Source organism: Rana temporaria, chromosome 8 (assembly GCF_905171775.1).
Source record: "Rana temporaria chromosome 8, aRanTem1.1, whole genome shotgun sequence".
Classification (NCBI taxonomy): Eukaryota; Metazoa; Chordata; class Amphibia; order Anura; family Ranidae; genus Rana; species Rana temporaria.
This window is the reverse complement of record NC_053496.1, coordinates 154,753,499-154,764,320: the sequence shown is the minus strand read 5'-3', so window position 1 is coordinate 154,764,320 and position 10,822 is coordinate 154,753,499. Positions and strand designations below refer to the sequence as shown.

The 10,822-nt window shown below is 50.5% G+C and overlaps 1 protein-coding gene, 46 non-coding genes and 3 pseudogenes across 47 annotated transcripts in view; all 50 read right to left on the bottom strand.

The window, feature by feature from the left end:
* The window catches only part of LOC120909205, a 53,061-nt gene that overhangs the window by 31,457 nt on the left and 10,782 nt on the right, over nt 1–10,822 (bottom strand). The window lies entirely within an intron of this gene.
* LOC120912931 lies at nt 86–204 on the bottom strand. The gene has a single exon (XR_005743451.1). It is a non-coding gene; the product is annotated as a 5S ribosomal RNA (ribosomal RNA).
* LOC120912930 lies at nt 295–413 on the bottom strand. Its single transcript, XR_005743450.1, has one exon. It is a non-coding gene; the product is annotated as a 5S ribosomal RNA (ribosomal RNA).
* On the bottom strand, nt 504–622 carry LOC120912929. The gene has a single exon (XR_005743449.1). It is a non-coding gene; the product is annotated as a 5S ribosomal RNA (ribosomal RNA).
* On the bottom strand, nt 713–831 carry LOC120912928. Its single transcript, XR_005743448.1, has one exon. It is a non-coding gene; the product is annotated as a 5S ribosomal RNA (ribosomal RNA).
* Nucleotides 922–1,040, bottom strand: LOC120912927. The gene has a single exon (XR_005743447.1). It is a non-coding gene; the product is annotated as a 5S ribosomal RNA (ribosomal RNA).
* On the bottom strand, nt 1,131–1,249 carry LOC120912925. The gene has a single exon (XR_005743445.1). It is a non-coding gene; the product is annotated as a 5S ribosomal RNA (ribosomal RNA).
* Nucleotides 1,340–1,458, bottom strand: LOC120912924. The gene has a single exon (XR_005743444.1). It is a non-coding gene; the product is annotated as a 5S ribosomal RNA (ribosomal RNA).
* Nucleotides 1,549–1,667, bottom strand: LOC120912923. Its single transcript, XR_005743443.1, has one exon. It is a non-coding gene; the product is annotated as a 5S ribosomal RNA (ribosomal RNA).
* On the bottom strand, nt 1,758–1,876 carry LOC120912922. Its single transcript, XR_005743442.1, has one exon. It is a non-coding gene; the product is annotated as a 5S ribosomal RNA (ribosomal RNA).
* LOC120912921 lies at nt 1,967–2,085 on the bottom strand. The gene has a single exon (XR_005743441.1). It is a non-coding gene; the product is annotated as a 5S ribosomal RNA (ribosomal RNA).
* Nucleotides 2,176–2,294, bottom strand: LOC120912920. Its single transcript, XR_005743440.1, has one exon. It is a non-coding gene; the product is annotated as a 5S ribosomal RNA (ribosomal RNA).
* LOC120912919 lies at nt 2,385–2,503 on the bottom strand. Its single transcript, XR_005743439.1, has one exon. It is a non-coding gene; the product is annotated as a 5S ribosomal RNA (ribosomal RNA).
* LOC120912918 lies at nt 2,593–2,711 on the bottom strand. Its single transcript, XR_005743438.1, has one exon. It is a non-coding gene; the product is annotated as a 5S ribosomal RNA (ribosomal RNA).
* LOC120912917 lies at nt 2,802–2,920 on the bottom strand. The gene has a single exon (XR_005743437.1). It is a non-coding gene; the product is annotated as a 5S ribosomal RNA (ribosomal RNA).
* On the bottom strand, nt 3,011–3,129 carry LOC120912916. The gene has a single exon (XR_005743436.1). It is a non-coding gene; the product is annotated as a 5S ribosomal RNA (ribosomal RNA).
* Nucleotides 3,220–3,338, bottom strand: LOC120912914. Its single transcript, XR_005743434.1, has one exon. It is a non-coding gene; the product is annotated as a 5S ribosomal RNA (ribosomal RNA).
* Nucleotides 3,429–3,547, bottom strand: LOC120912913. The gene has a single exon (XR_005743433.1). It is a non-coding gene; the product is annotated as a 5S ribosomal RNA (ribosomal RNA).
* Nucleotides 3,638–3,756, bottom strand: LOC120912912. Its single transcript, XR_005743432.1, has one exon. It is a non-coding gene; the product is annotated as a 5S ribosomal RNA (ribosomal RNA).
* LOC120912911 lies at nt 3,847–3,965 on the bottom strand. The gene has a single exon (XR_005743431.1). It is a non-coding gene; the product is annotated as a 5S ribosomal RNA (ribosomal RNA).
* On the bottom strand, nt 4,056–4,174 carry LOC120912910. The gene has a single exon (XR_005743430.1). It is a non-coding gene; the product is annotated as a 5S ribosomal RNA (ribosomal RNA).
* On the bottom strand, nt 4,265–4,383 carry LOC120912909. Its single transcript, XR_005743429.1, has one exon. It is a non-coding gene; the product is annotated as a 5S ribosomal RNA (ribosomal RNA).
* LOC120912908 lies at nt 4,474–4,592 on the bottom strand. The gene has a single exon (XR_005743428.1). It is a non-coding gene; the product is annotated as a 5S ribosomal RNA (ribosomal RNA).
* Nucleotides 4,684–4,802, bottom strand: LOC120912175. The gene has a single exon (XR_005742932.1). It is a non-coding gene; the product is annotated as a 5S ribosomal RNA (ribosomal RNA).
* Nucleotides 4,893–5,011, bottom strand: LOC120912907. The gene has a single exon (XR_005743427.1). It is a non-coding gene; the product is annotated as a 5S ribosomal RNA (ribosomal RNA).
* LOC120912026 lies at nt 5,102–5,220 on the bottom strand. The gene has a single exon (XR_005742790.1). It is a non-coding gene; the product is annotated as a 5S ribosomal RNA (ribosomal RNA).
* On the bottom strand, nt 5,311–5,429 carry LOC120912906. Its single transcript, XR_005743426.1, has one exon. It is a non-coding gene; the product is annotated as a 5S ribosomal RNA (ribosomal RNA).
* On the bottom strand, nt 5,520–5,638 carry LOC120912905. Its single transcript, XR_005743425.1, has one exon. It is a non-coding gene; the product is annotated as a 5S ribosomal RNA (ribosomal RNA).
* Nucleotides 5,729–5,846, bottom strand: LOC120912218. The gene has a single exon (XR_005742973.1). It is a non-coding gene; the product is annotated as a 5S ribosomal RNA (ribosomal RNA).
* LOC120912184 lies at nt 5,946–6,064 on the bottom strand. The gene has a single exon (XR_005742941.1). It is a non-coding gene; the product is annotated as a 5S ribosomal RNA (ribosomal RNA).
* On the bottom strand, nt 6,155–6,273 carry LOC120911899. The gene has a single exon (XR_005742668.1). It is a non-coding gene; the product is annotated as a 5S ribosomal RNA (ribosomal RNA).
* On the bottom strand, nt 6,364–6,482 carry LOC120912065. The gene has a single exon (XR_005742827.1). It is a non-coding gene; the product is annotated as a 5S ribosomal RNA (ribosomal RNA).
* Nucleotides 6,573–6,691, bottom strand: LOC120912903. The gene has a single exon (XR_005743423.1). It is a non-coding gene; the product is annotated as a 5S ribosomal RNA (ribosomal RNA).
* On the bottom strand, nt 6,782–6,900 carry LOC120912902. The gene has a single exon (XR_005743422.1). It is a non-coding gene; the product is annotated as a 5S ribosomal RNA (ribosomal RNA).
* Nucleotides 6,991–7,109, bottom strand: LOC120912901. Its single transcript, XR_005743421.1, has one exon. It is a non-coding gene; the product is annotated as a 5S ribosomal RNA (ribosomal RNA).
* Nucleotides 7,200–7,318, bottom strand: LOC120911982. The gene has a single exon (XR_005742748.1). It is a non-coding gene; the product is annotated as a 5S ribosomal RNA (ribosomal RNA).
* On the bottom strand, nt 7,424–7,542 carry LOC120912900. Its single transcript, XR_005743420.1, has one exon. It is a non-coding gene; the product is annotated as a 5S ribosomal RNA (ribosomal RNA).
* LOC120912899 lies at nt 7,633–7,751 on the bottom strand. Its single transcript, XR_005743419.1, has one exon. It is a non-coding gene; the product is annotated as a 5S ribosomal RNA (ribosomal RNA).
* On the bottom strand, nt 7,842–7,960 carry LOC120912897. The gene has a single exon (XR_005743417.1). It is a non-coding gene; the product is annotated as a 5S ribosomal RNA (ribosomal RNA).
* Nucleotides 8,052–8,170, bottom strand: LOC120912266. Its single transcript, XR_005743021.1, has one exon. It is a non-coding gene; the product is annotated as a 5S ribosomal RNA (ribosomal RNA).
* LOC120911881 lies at nt 8,261–8,379 on the bottom strand. The gene has a single exon (XR_005742650.1). It is a non-coding gene; the product is annotated as a 5S ribosomal RNA (ribosomal RNA).
* LOC120912094 lies at nt 8,470–8,588 on the bottom strand. The gene has a single exon (XR_005742854.1). It is a non-coding gene; the product is annotated as a 5S ribosomal RNA (ribosomal RNA).
* On the bottom strand, nt 8,680–8,798 carry LOC120912661. The gene has a single exon (XR_005743190.1). It is a non-coding gene; the product is annotated as a 5S ribosomal RNA (ribosomal RNA).
* On the bottom strand, nt 8,898–9,016 carry LOC120912023. The gene has a single exon (XR_005742787.1). It is a non-coding gene; the product is annotated as a 5S ribosomal RNA (ribosomal RNA).
* LOC120912896 lies at nt 9,117–9,235 on the bottom strand. Its single transcript, XR_005743416.1, has one exon. It is a non-coding gene; the product is annotated as a 5S ribosomal RNA (ribosomal RNA).
* Nucleotides 9,331–9,449, bottom strand: LOC120912634. The gene has a single exon (XR_005743164.1). It is a non-coding gene; the product is annotated as a 5S ribosomal RNA (ribosomal RNA).
* LOC120911852 lies at nt 9,549–9,667 on the bottom strand. The gene has a single exon (XR_005742621.1). It is a non-coding gene; the product is annotated as a 5S ribosomal RNA (ribosomal RNA).
* LOC120912309 lies at nt 9,768–9,886 on the bottom strand (annotated as a pseudogene).
* On the bottom strand, nt 9,981–10,099 carry LOC120912390 (annotated as a pseudogene).
* Nucleotides 10,195–10,303, bottom strand: LOC120912430 (annotated as a pseudogene).

Here is a 10,822-nt window from a genome sequence, read left to right as displayed (position 1 = left end):
CCATGGCTGTCCTTAACTCTCTTGAAGATAGCATGGAAGAAAGACTGGGGGAAAAAAGAGATTCAAGACTCCACCAAAACAAAAAAGCCTACAGCACCTGGTATTCCCAGGCGGTCTCCCATCCAGGTACTAACCAGGCCCGACCCTGCTTAGCCTCCGAGATCAGACGAGATCGGGCGCTTTCAAGGTGATGTGGCCGTAGGCGATAACCATGGCTGTCCTTAACTCTCTTGAAGATAGCATGGAAGAAAGACTGGGGGAAAAAAGAGATTCAAGACTCCACCAAAACAAAAAAGCCTACAGCACCTGGTATTCCCAGGCGGTCTCCCATCCAGGTACTAACCAGGCCCGACCCTGCTTAGCCTCCGAGATCAGACGAGATCGGGCGCTTTCAAGGTGATGTGGCCGTAGGCGATAACCATGGCTGTCCTTAACTCTCTTGAAGATAGCATGGAAGAAAGACTGGGGGAAAAAAGAGATTCAAGACTCCACCAAAACAAAAAAGCCTACAGCACCTGGTATTCCCAGGCGGTCTCCCATCCAGGTACTAACCAGGCCCGACCCTGCTTAGCCTCCGAGATCAGACGAGATCGGGCGCTTTCAAGGTGATGTGGCCGTAGGCGATAACCATGGCTGTCCTTAACTCTCTTGAAGATAGCATGGAAGAAAGACTGGGGGAAAAAAGAGATTCAAGACTCCACCAAAACAAAAAAGCCTACAGCACCTGGTATTCCCAGGCGGTCTCCCATCCAGGTACTAACCAGGCCCGACCCTGCTTAGCCTCCGAGATCAGACGAGATCGGGCGCTTTCAAGGTGATGTGGCCGTAGGCGATAACCATGGCTGTCCTTAACTCTCTTGAAGATAGCATGGAAGAAAGACTGGGGGAAAAAAGAGATTCAAGACTCCACCAAAACAAAAAAGCCTACAGCACCTGGTATTCCCAGGCGGTCTCCCATCCAGGTACTAACCAGGCCCGACCCTGCTTAGCCTCCGAGATCAGACGAGATCGGGCGCTTTCAAGGTGATGTGGCCGTAGGCGATAACCATGGCTGTCCTTAACTCTCTTGAAGATAGCATGGAAGAAAGACTGGGGGAAAAAAGAGATTCAAGACTCCACCAAAACAAAAAAGCCTACAGCACCTGGTATTCCCAGGCGGTCTCCCATCCAGGTACTAACCAGGCCCGACCCTGCTTAGCCTCCGAGATCAGACGAGATCGGGCGCTTTCAAGGTGATGTGGCCGTAGGCGATAACCATGGCTGTCCTTAACTCTCTTGAAGATAGCATGGAAGAAAGACTGGGGGAAAAAAGAGATTCAAGACTCCACCAAAACAAAAAAGCCTACAGCACCTGGTATTCCCAGGCGGTCTCCCATCCAGGTACTAACCAGGCCCGACCCTGCTTAGCCTCCGAGATCAGACGAGATCGGGCGCTTTCAAGGTGATGTGGCCGTAGGCGATAACCATGGCTGTCCTTAACTCTCTTGAAGATAGCATGGAAGAAAGACTGGGGGAAAAAAGAGATTCAAGACTCCACCAAAACAAAAAAGCCTACAGCACCTGGTATTCCCAGGCGGTCTCCCATCCAGGTACTAACCAGGCCCGACCCTGCTTAGCCTCCGAGATCAGACGAGATCGGGCGCTTTCAAGGTGATGTGGCCGTAGGCGATAACCATGGCTGTCCTTAACTCTCTTGAAGATAGCATGGAAGAAAGACTGGGGGAAAAAAGAGATTCAAGACTCCACCAAAACAAAAAAGCCTACAGCACCTGGTATTCCCAGGCGGTCTCCCATCCAGGTACTAACCAGGCCCGACCCTGCTTAGCCTCCGAGATCAGACGAGATCGGGCGCTTTCAAGGTGATGTGGCCGTAGGCGATAACCATGGCTGTCCTTAACTCTCTTGAAGATAGCATGGAAGAAAGACTGGGGGAAAAAAGAGATTCAAGACTCCACCAAAACAAAAAAGCCTACAGCACCTGGTATTCCCAGGCGGTCTCCCATCCAGGTACTAACCAGGCCCGACCCTGCTTAGCCTCCGAGATCAGACGAGATCGGGCGCTTTCAAGGTGATGTGGCCGTAGGCGATAACCATGGCTGTCCTTAACTCTCTTGAAGATAGCATGGAAGAAAGACTGGGGGAAAAAAGAGATTCAAGACTCCACCAAAACAAAAAAGCCTACAGCACCTGGTATTCCCAGGCGGTCTCCCATCCAGGTACTAACCAGGCCCGACCCTGCTTAGCCTCCGAGATCAGACGAGATCGGGCGCTTTCAAGGTGATGTGGCCGTAGGCGATAACCATGGCTGTCCTTAACTCTCTTGAAGATAGCATGGAAGAAAGACTGGGGGAAAAAAGAGATTCAAGACTCCACCAAAACAAAAAAGCCTACAGCACCTGGTATTCCCAGGCGGTCTCCCATCCAGGTACTAACCAGGCCCGACCCTGCTTAGCCTCCGAGATCAGACGAGATCGGGCGCTTTCAAGGTGATGTGGCCGTAGGCGATAACCATGGCTGTCCTTAACTCTCTTGAAGATAGCATGGAAGAAAGACTGGGGAAAAAAGAGATTCAAGACTCCACCAAAACAAAAAAGCCTACAGCACCTGGTATTCCCAGGCGGTCTCCCATCCAGGTACTAACCAGGCCCGACCCTGCTTAGCCTCCGAGATCAGACGAGATCGGGCGCTTTCAAGGTGATGTGGCCGTAGGCGATAACCATGGCTGTCCTTAACTCTCTTGAAGATAGCATGGAAGAAAGACTGGGGGAAAAAAGAGATTCAAGACTCCACCAAAACAAAAAAGCCTACAGCACCTGGTATTCCCAGGCGGTCTCCCATCCAGGTACTAACCAGGCCCGACCCTGCTTAGCCTCCGAGATCAGACGAGATCGGGCGCTTTCAAGGTGATGTGGCCGTAGGCGATAACCATGGCTGTCCTTAACTCTCTTGAAGATAGCATGGAAGAAAGACTGGGGGAAAAAAGAGATTCAAGACTCCACCAAAACAAAAAAGCCTACAGCACCTGGTATTCCCAGGCGGTCTCCCATCCAGGTACTAACCAGGCCCGACCCTGCTTAGCCTCCGAGATCAGACGAGATCGGGCGCTTTCAAGGTGATGTGGCCGTAGGCGATAACCATGGCTGTCCTTAACTCTCTTGAAGATAGCATGGAAGAAAGACTGGGGGAAAAAAGAGATTCAAGACTCCACCAAAACAAAAAAGCCTACAGCACCTGGTATTCCCAGGCGGTCTCCCATCCAGGTACTAACCAGGCCCGACCCTGCTTAGCCTCCGAGATCAGACGAGATCGGGCGCTTTCAAGGTGATGTGGCCGTAGGCGATAACCATGGCTGTCCTTAACTCTCTTGAAGATAGCATGGAAGAAAGACTGGGGGAAAAAAGAGATTCAAGACTCCACCAAAACAAAAAAGCCTACAGCACCTGGTATTCCCAGGCGGTCTCCCATCCAGGTACTAACCAGGCCCGACCCTGCTTAGCCTCCGAGATCAGACGAGATCGGGCGCTTTCAAGGTGATGTGGCCGTAGGCGATAACCATGGCTGTCCTTAACTCTCTTGAAGATAGCATGGAAGAAAGACTGGGGGAAAAAAGAGATTCAAGACTCCACCAAAACAAAAAAGCCTACAGCACCTGGTATTCCCAGGCGGTCTCCCATCCAGGTACTAACCAGGCCCGACCCTGCTTAGCCTCCGAGATCAGACGAGATCGGGCGCTTTCAAGGTGATGTGGCCGTAGGCGATAACCATGGCTGTCCTTAACTCTCTTGAAGATAGCATGGAAGAAAGACTGGGGGAAAAAAGAGATTCAAGACTCCACCAAAACAAAAAAGCCTACAGCACCTGGTATTCCCAGGCGGTCTCCCATCCAGGTACTAACCAGGCCCGACCCTGCTTAGCCTCCGAGATCAGACGAGATCGGGCGCTTTCAAGGTGATGTGGCCGTAGGCGATAACCATGGCTGTCCTTAACTCTCTTGAAGATAGCATGGAAGAAAGACTGGGGGAAAAAAGAGATTCAAGACTCCACCAAAACAAAAAAGCCTACAGCACCTGGTATTCCCAGGCGGTCTCCCATCCAGGTACTAACCAGGCCCGACCCTGCTTAGCCTCCGAGATCAGACGAGATCGGGCGCTTTCAAGGTGATGTGGCCGTAGGCGATAACCATGGCTGTCCTTAACTCTCTTGAAGATAGCATGGAAGAAAGACTGGGGGAAAAAAGAGATTCAAGACTCCACCAAAACAAAAAAGCCTACAGCACCTGGTATTCCCAGGCGGTCTCCCATCCAGGTACTAACCAGGCCCGACCCTGCTTAGCCTCCGAGATCAGACGAGATCGGGCGCTTTCAAGGTGATGTGGCCGTAGGCGATAACCATGGCTGTCCTTAACTCTCTTGAAGATAGCATGGAAGAAAGACTGGGGGAAAAAAGAGATTCAAGACTCCACCAAAACAAAAAAGCCTACAGCACCTGGTATTCCCAGGCGGTCTCCCATCCAGGTACTAACCAGGCCCGACCCTGCTTAGCCTCCGAGATCAGACGAGATCGGGCGCTTTCAAGGTGATGTGGCCGTAGGCGATAACCATGGCTGTCCTTAACTCTCTTGAAGATAGCATGGAAGAAAGACTGGGGGAAAAAAGAGATTCAAGACTCCACCAAAACAAAAAAAGCCTACAGCACCTGGTATTCCCAGGCGGTCTCCCATCCAGGTACTAACCAGGCCCGACCCTGCTTAGCCTCCGAGATCAGACGAGATAGGGCGCTTTCAAGGTGATGTGGCCGTAGGCGATAACTATGGCTGTCCTTAACTCTCTTGAAGATAGCATGGAAGAAAGACTGGGGGAAAAAAGAGATTCAAGACTCCACCAAAACAAAAAAGCCTACAGCACCTGGTATTCCCAGGCGGTCTCCCATCCAGGTACTAACCAGGCCCGACCCTGCTTAGCCTCCGAGATCAGACGAGATCGGGCGCTTTCAAGGTGATGTGGCCGTAGGCGATAACCATGGCTGTCCTTAACTCTCTTGAAGATAGCATGGAAGAAAGACTGGGGGAAAAAAGAGATTCAAGACTCCACCAAAACAAAAAAGCTTACAGCACCTGGTATTCCCAGGCGGTCTCCCATCCAGGTACTAACCAGGCCCGACCCTGCTTAGCCTCCGAGATCAGACGAGATCGGGCGCTTTCAAGGTGATGTGGCCGTAGGCGATAACCATGGCTGTCCTTAACTCTCTTGAAGATAGCATGGAAGAAAGACTGGGGGAAAAAAGAGATTCAAGACTCCACCAAAACAAAAAAGCCTACAGCACCTGGTATTCCCAGGCGGTCTCCCATCCAGGTACTAACCAGGCCCGACCCTGCTTAGCCTCCGAGATCAGACGAGATCGGGCGCTTTCAAGGTGATGTGGCCGTAGGCGATAACCATGGCTGTCCTTAACTCTCTTGAAGATAGCATGGAAGAAAGACTGGGGGAAAAAAGAGATTCAAGACTCCACCAAAACAAAAAAGCCTACAGCACCTGGTATTCCCAGGCGGTCTCCCATCCAGGTACTAACCAGGCCCGACCCTGCTTAGCCTCCGAGATCAGACGAGATCGGGCGCTTTCAAGGTGATGTGGCCGTAGGCGATAGCCATGGCTGTCCTTAACTCTCTTGAAGATAGCATGGAAGAAAGACTGGGGGAAAAAAGAGATTCAAGACTCCACCAAAACAAAAAAGCCTACAGCACCTGGTATTCCCAGGCGGTCTCCCATCCAGGTACTAACCAGGCCCGACCCTGCTTAGCCTCCGAGATCAGACGAGATCGGGCGCTTTCAGGTGATGTGGCCGTAGGCGATAACCATGGCTGTCCTTAACTCTCTTGAAGATAGCATGGAAGAAAGACTGGGGGAAAAAAGAGATTCAAGGACTCCACCACACAACCAAAACAAAAAAGCCTACAGCACCTGGTATTCCCAGGCGGTCTCCCATCCAGGTACTAACCAGGCCCGACCTTGCTTAGCCTCCAAGATCAGACGAGATCGGGCGCTTTCATGGTGATGTGGCCATAGGCGATAACCATGGCTGTCCTTAACTCTCTTGAAGATAGCATGGAAGAAAGACTGGGGGAAAAAAGAGATTCAAGACTCCACCAAAACAAAAAAGCCTACAGCACCTGGTATTCCCAGGCGGTCTCCCATCCAGGTACTAACCAGGCCCGACCCTGCTTAGCCTCCGAGATCCGACGAGATCGGGCGCTTTCAAGGTGATGTGGCCGTAGGCGATAGCCATGGCTGTCCTTAACTCTCTTGAAGATAGCATGGAAGAAAGACTGGGGGAAAAAAGAGATTCAAGACTCCACCAAAACAAAAAAGCCTACAGCACCTGGTATTCCCAGGCGGTCTCCCATCCAGGAACTAACCAGGCCCGACCCTGCTTAGCCTCCGAGATCAGACGAGATCGGGCGCTTTCAAGGTGATGTGGCCGTAGGCGATAACCATGGCTGTCCTTAACTCTCTTGAAGATAGCATGGAAGAAAGACTGGGGGAAAAAAGAGATTCAAGACTCCACCAAAACAAAAAAGCCTACAGCACCTGGTATTCCCAGGCGGTCTCCCATCCAGGTACTAACCAGGCCCGACCCTGCTTAGCCTCCGAGATCAGACGAGATCGGGCGCTTTCAAGGTGATGTGGCCGTAGGCGATAACCATGGCTGTCCTTAACTCTCTTGAAGATAGCATGGAAGAAAGACTGGGGGAAAAAAGAGATTCAAGACTCCACCAAAACAAAAAAGCCTACAGCACCTGGTATTCCCAGGCGGTCTCCCATCCAGGTACTAACCAGGCCCGACCCTGCTTAGCCTCCGAGATCAGACGAGATCGGGCGCTTTCAAGGTGATGTGGCCGTAGGCGATAACCATGGCTGTCCTTAACTCTCTTGAAGATAGCATGGAAGAAAGACTGGGGGAAAAAAGAGATTCAAGACTCCACCAAAACAAAAAAGCCTACAGCACCTGGTATTCCCAGGCGGTCTCCCATCCAGGTACTAACCAGGCCCGACCCTGCTTAGCCTCCGAGATCAGACGAGATCGGGCGCTTTCAAGGTGATGTGGCCGTAGGCGATAACCATGGCTGTCCTTAACTCTCTTGAAGATAGCATGGAAGAAAGACTGGGGGAAAAAAGAGATTCAAGACTCCACCAAAACAAAAAAGCCTACAGCACCTGGTATTCCCAGGCGGTCTCCCATCCAGGTACTAACCAGGCCCGACCCTGCTTAGCCTCCGAGATCAGACGAGATCGGGCGCTTTCAAGGTGATGTGGCCGTAGGTGATGTGGCCGTAGGCGATAACCATGGCTGTCCTTAACTCTCTTGAAGATAGCATGGAAGAAAGACTGGGGGAAAAAAGAGATTCAAGACTCCACCAAAACAAAAAAGCCTACAGCACCTGGTATTCCCAGGCGGTCTCCCATCCAGGTACTAACCAGGCCCGACCCTGCTTAGCCTCCGAGATCAGACGAGATCGGGCGCTTTCAAGGTGATGTGGCCGTAGGCGATAACCATGGCTGTCCTTAACTCTCTTGAAGATAGCATGGAAGAAAGACTGGGGGAAAAAAGAGATTCAAGACTCCACCAAAACAAAAAAGCCTACAGCACCTGGTATTCCCAGGCGGTCTCCCATCCAGGTACTAACCAGGCCCGACCCTGCTTAGCCTCCGAGATCAGACGAGATCGGGCGCTTTCAAGGTGATGTGGCCGTAGGCGATAACCATGGCTGTCCTTAACTCTCTTGAAGATAGCATGGAAGAAAGACTGGGGGAAAAAAGAGATTCAAGACTCCACCAAAACAAAAAAGCCTACAGCACCTGGTATTCCCAGGCGGTCTCCCATCCAGGTACTAACCAGGCCCGACCCTGCTTAGCCTCCGAGATCAGACGAGATCGGGCGCTTTCAAGGTGATGTGGCCGTAGGCGATAACCATGGCTGTCCTTAACTCTCTTGAAGATAGCATGGAAGAAAGACTGGGGGAAAAAAGAGATTCAAGGACTCCACCAAAACAAAAAAGCCTACAGCACCTGGTATTCCCAGGCGGTCTCCCATCCAGGTACTAACCAGGCCCGACTCTGCTTAGCCTCCGAGATCAGACGAGATTGGGCGCTTTCAAGGTGATGTGGCCGTAGGCGATAACCATGGCTGTCCTTAACTCTCTTGAAGATAGCATGGAAGAAAGACTGGGGGAAAAAAGAGATTCAAGACTCCACCAAAACAAAAAAGCCTACAGCACCTGGTATTCCCAGGCGGTCTCCCATCCAGGTACTAACCAGGCCCGACCCTGCTTAGCCTCCGAGATCAGACGAGATCGGGCGCTTTCAGGGTGATGTGGCCGTAGGTGATAACCATGGCTGTCCTTAACTCTCTTGAAGATAGCATGGAAGAAAGACTGGGGGAAAAAAGAGATTCAAGACTCCACCAAAACAAAAAAGCCTACAGCACCTGGTATTCCCAGGCGGTCTCCCATCCAGGTACTAACCAGGCCCGACCCTGCTTAGCCTCCGAGATCAGACGAGATTGGGCGCTTTCAGGGTGATGTGGCCATAGGCGATAACCATGGCTGTCCTTAACTCTCTTGAAGATAGCATGGAAGAAAGACTGGGGGAAAAAAGAGATTCAAGGACTCCACCACAACAACAAAGCCTACAGCACCTGGTATTCCCAGGCGGTCTCCCATCCAGGTACTAACCAGGCCCGACCCTGCTTAGCCTCCGAGATCAGACGAGATCGGGCGCTTTCAGGGTGATGTGGCCGTAGGCGATAACCATGGCTGTCCTTAACTCTCTTGAAGATAGCATGGAAGAAAGACTGGGGAAAAAAAGAGATTCAAGACTCCACCACAACAACCAAAACAAAAAAGCCTATAGCACCTGGTATTCCCAGGTGGTCTCCCATCCAGGTACTAACCAGGCACGACCCTGCTTAGCCTCCGAGATCAGACGAGATCGGGCACTTTCAGGGTGATGTGGCCATAGGCGATAACCATGGCTGTCCTTAACTCTCTTGAAGATAGCATGGAAGAAAGACTGGGGAAAAAAAGAGATTCAAGAACTCCACCACAACAACCAAAACAAAAAAGCCTACAGCACCTGGTATTCCCAGGCGGTCTCCCATCCAGGTACTAACCAGGCCCGACCCTGCTTAGCCTCCGAGATCAGACGAGATCGGGCGCTTTCAAGGTGATGTGGCCGTAGGCGATAACCATGGCTGTCCTTAACTCTCTTGAAGATAGCATGGAAGAAAGACTGGGGGAAAAAAGAGATTCAAGACTCCACCACGACAAGCAAAAAAAGCCTACAGCACCTGGTATTCCCAGACGGTCTCCCATCCAGGTACTAACCAGGCCCGACCCTGCTTAGCCTCCGAGATCAGACGAGATCGGGCGCTTTCAGGGTGATGTGGCCGTAGGCGATAAGCATGGCTGTCCTTAACTCTCTTGAAGATAGCATGGAAGAAAGACTGGGGAAAAAAAGAGATTCAAGGACTCCACCACAACAACCAAAACAAAAAACCTACAGCACCTGGTATTCCCAGGCGGTCTCCCATCCAGGTACTAACCAGGCCCGACCCTGCTTAGCCTCCGAGATCAGACGAGATCGGGCGCTTTCAGGGTGATGTGGCCGTAGGCGATAACCATGGCTGTCCTTAACTCTCTTGAAGATAGCATGGAAGAAAGACTGGGGAAAAAAAGAGATTCAAGGACTCCACCACAACAACCAAAACAAAAAAGCCTATAGCACCTGGTATTCCCAGGTGGTCTCCCATCCAGGTACTAAACAGGCCCGACCTTGCTTAGCCTCCGATATCAGACGAAATCGGGCGCTTTCAAGGTGATGTGGCCGTAGGCGATAACCATGGCTGTCCTTAACTCTCTTGAAGATAGCATGGAAGAAAGACTCGGGAAAAAAAAAGAGATTCAAGGACTCCACCACAACAAAAAAAGCCTACAGCACCTGGTATTCCCAGGTGGTCTCCCATCCAGGTACTAACCAGGCCCGACCCTGCTTAGCCTCCAAAATCAGTCAAGATCGGGCGCTTTCAAGGTGACGTGGCCGTAGCCGAAAACCATGGCTGGCCTTAACTCTCTTGAAGATAGCTTGGAAGAAAGACTAGAAGAAAAGATTCAAGTACTCCACCACAAAAAAAAAAAAAAAAAGCCTACAGCACCTGGTATTCCCAGGCGGTCTCCCATCCAGGTACTAACCAGGCACGACCCTACTTAGCCTCCGAGATCAGACGCTTTCAGGGTGAAGTGGCTGTAGGTGATGACCATGCCTGGCCTTAACTCTCTTGAACATAGCTTGGGAGAAGACTAGAAAAAAAAAAGATTCAAGGACTCCACCCAAAAAAAAAAAAAATAAACAAAATCTGAAACCCTGTCCTGAAAAATGACCATTCAAATAAAATAAGGTTTGTGGTGAGTATGTTTCTGTGTGTTTTTTTTTTTTTTTTTGTATTGTCTAAAAATAAATCCACCGCTCGGCGCTCACTAATCTACAAATAGCCAAAATTTTCTATCAAGATTCACCTCAAGTTACACTATTTTAGGATTTTCAGCAAAGTTCTTGTTACTGAAATTATCACTTATATTCTAGATAGAAGGATACAAAGCAAACATGATACCTGAGTAGACTATATAGCTGTGTAGTAACACAGATCGATAAACGTACTCAACGTATCTGGATACCAATATATGTATCATAGTGACCAGATAATAATATATAGAACATCAAACATGAAATTGTGTAATCAGCTGAGACATTTGTATGTATAACAATTTCTG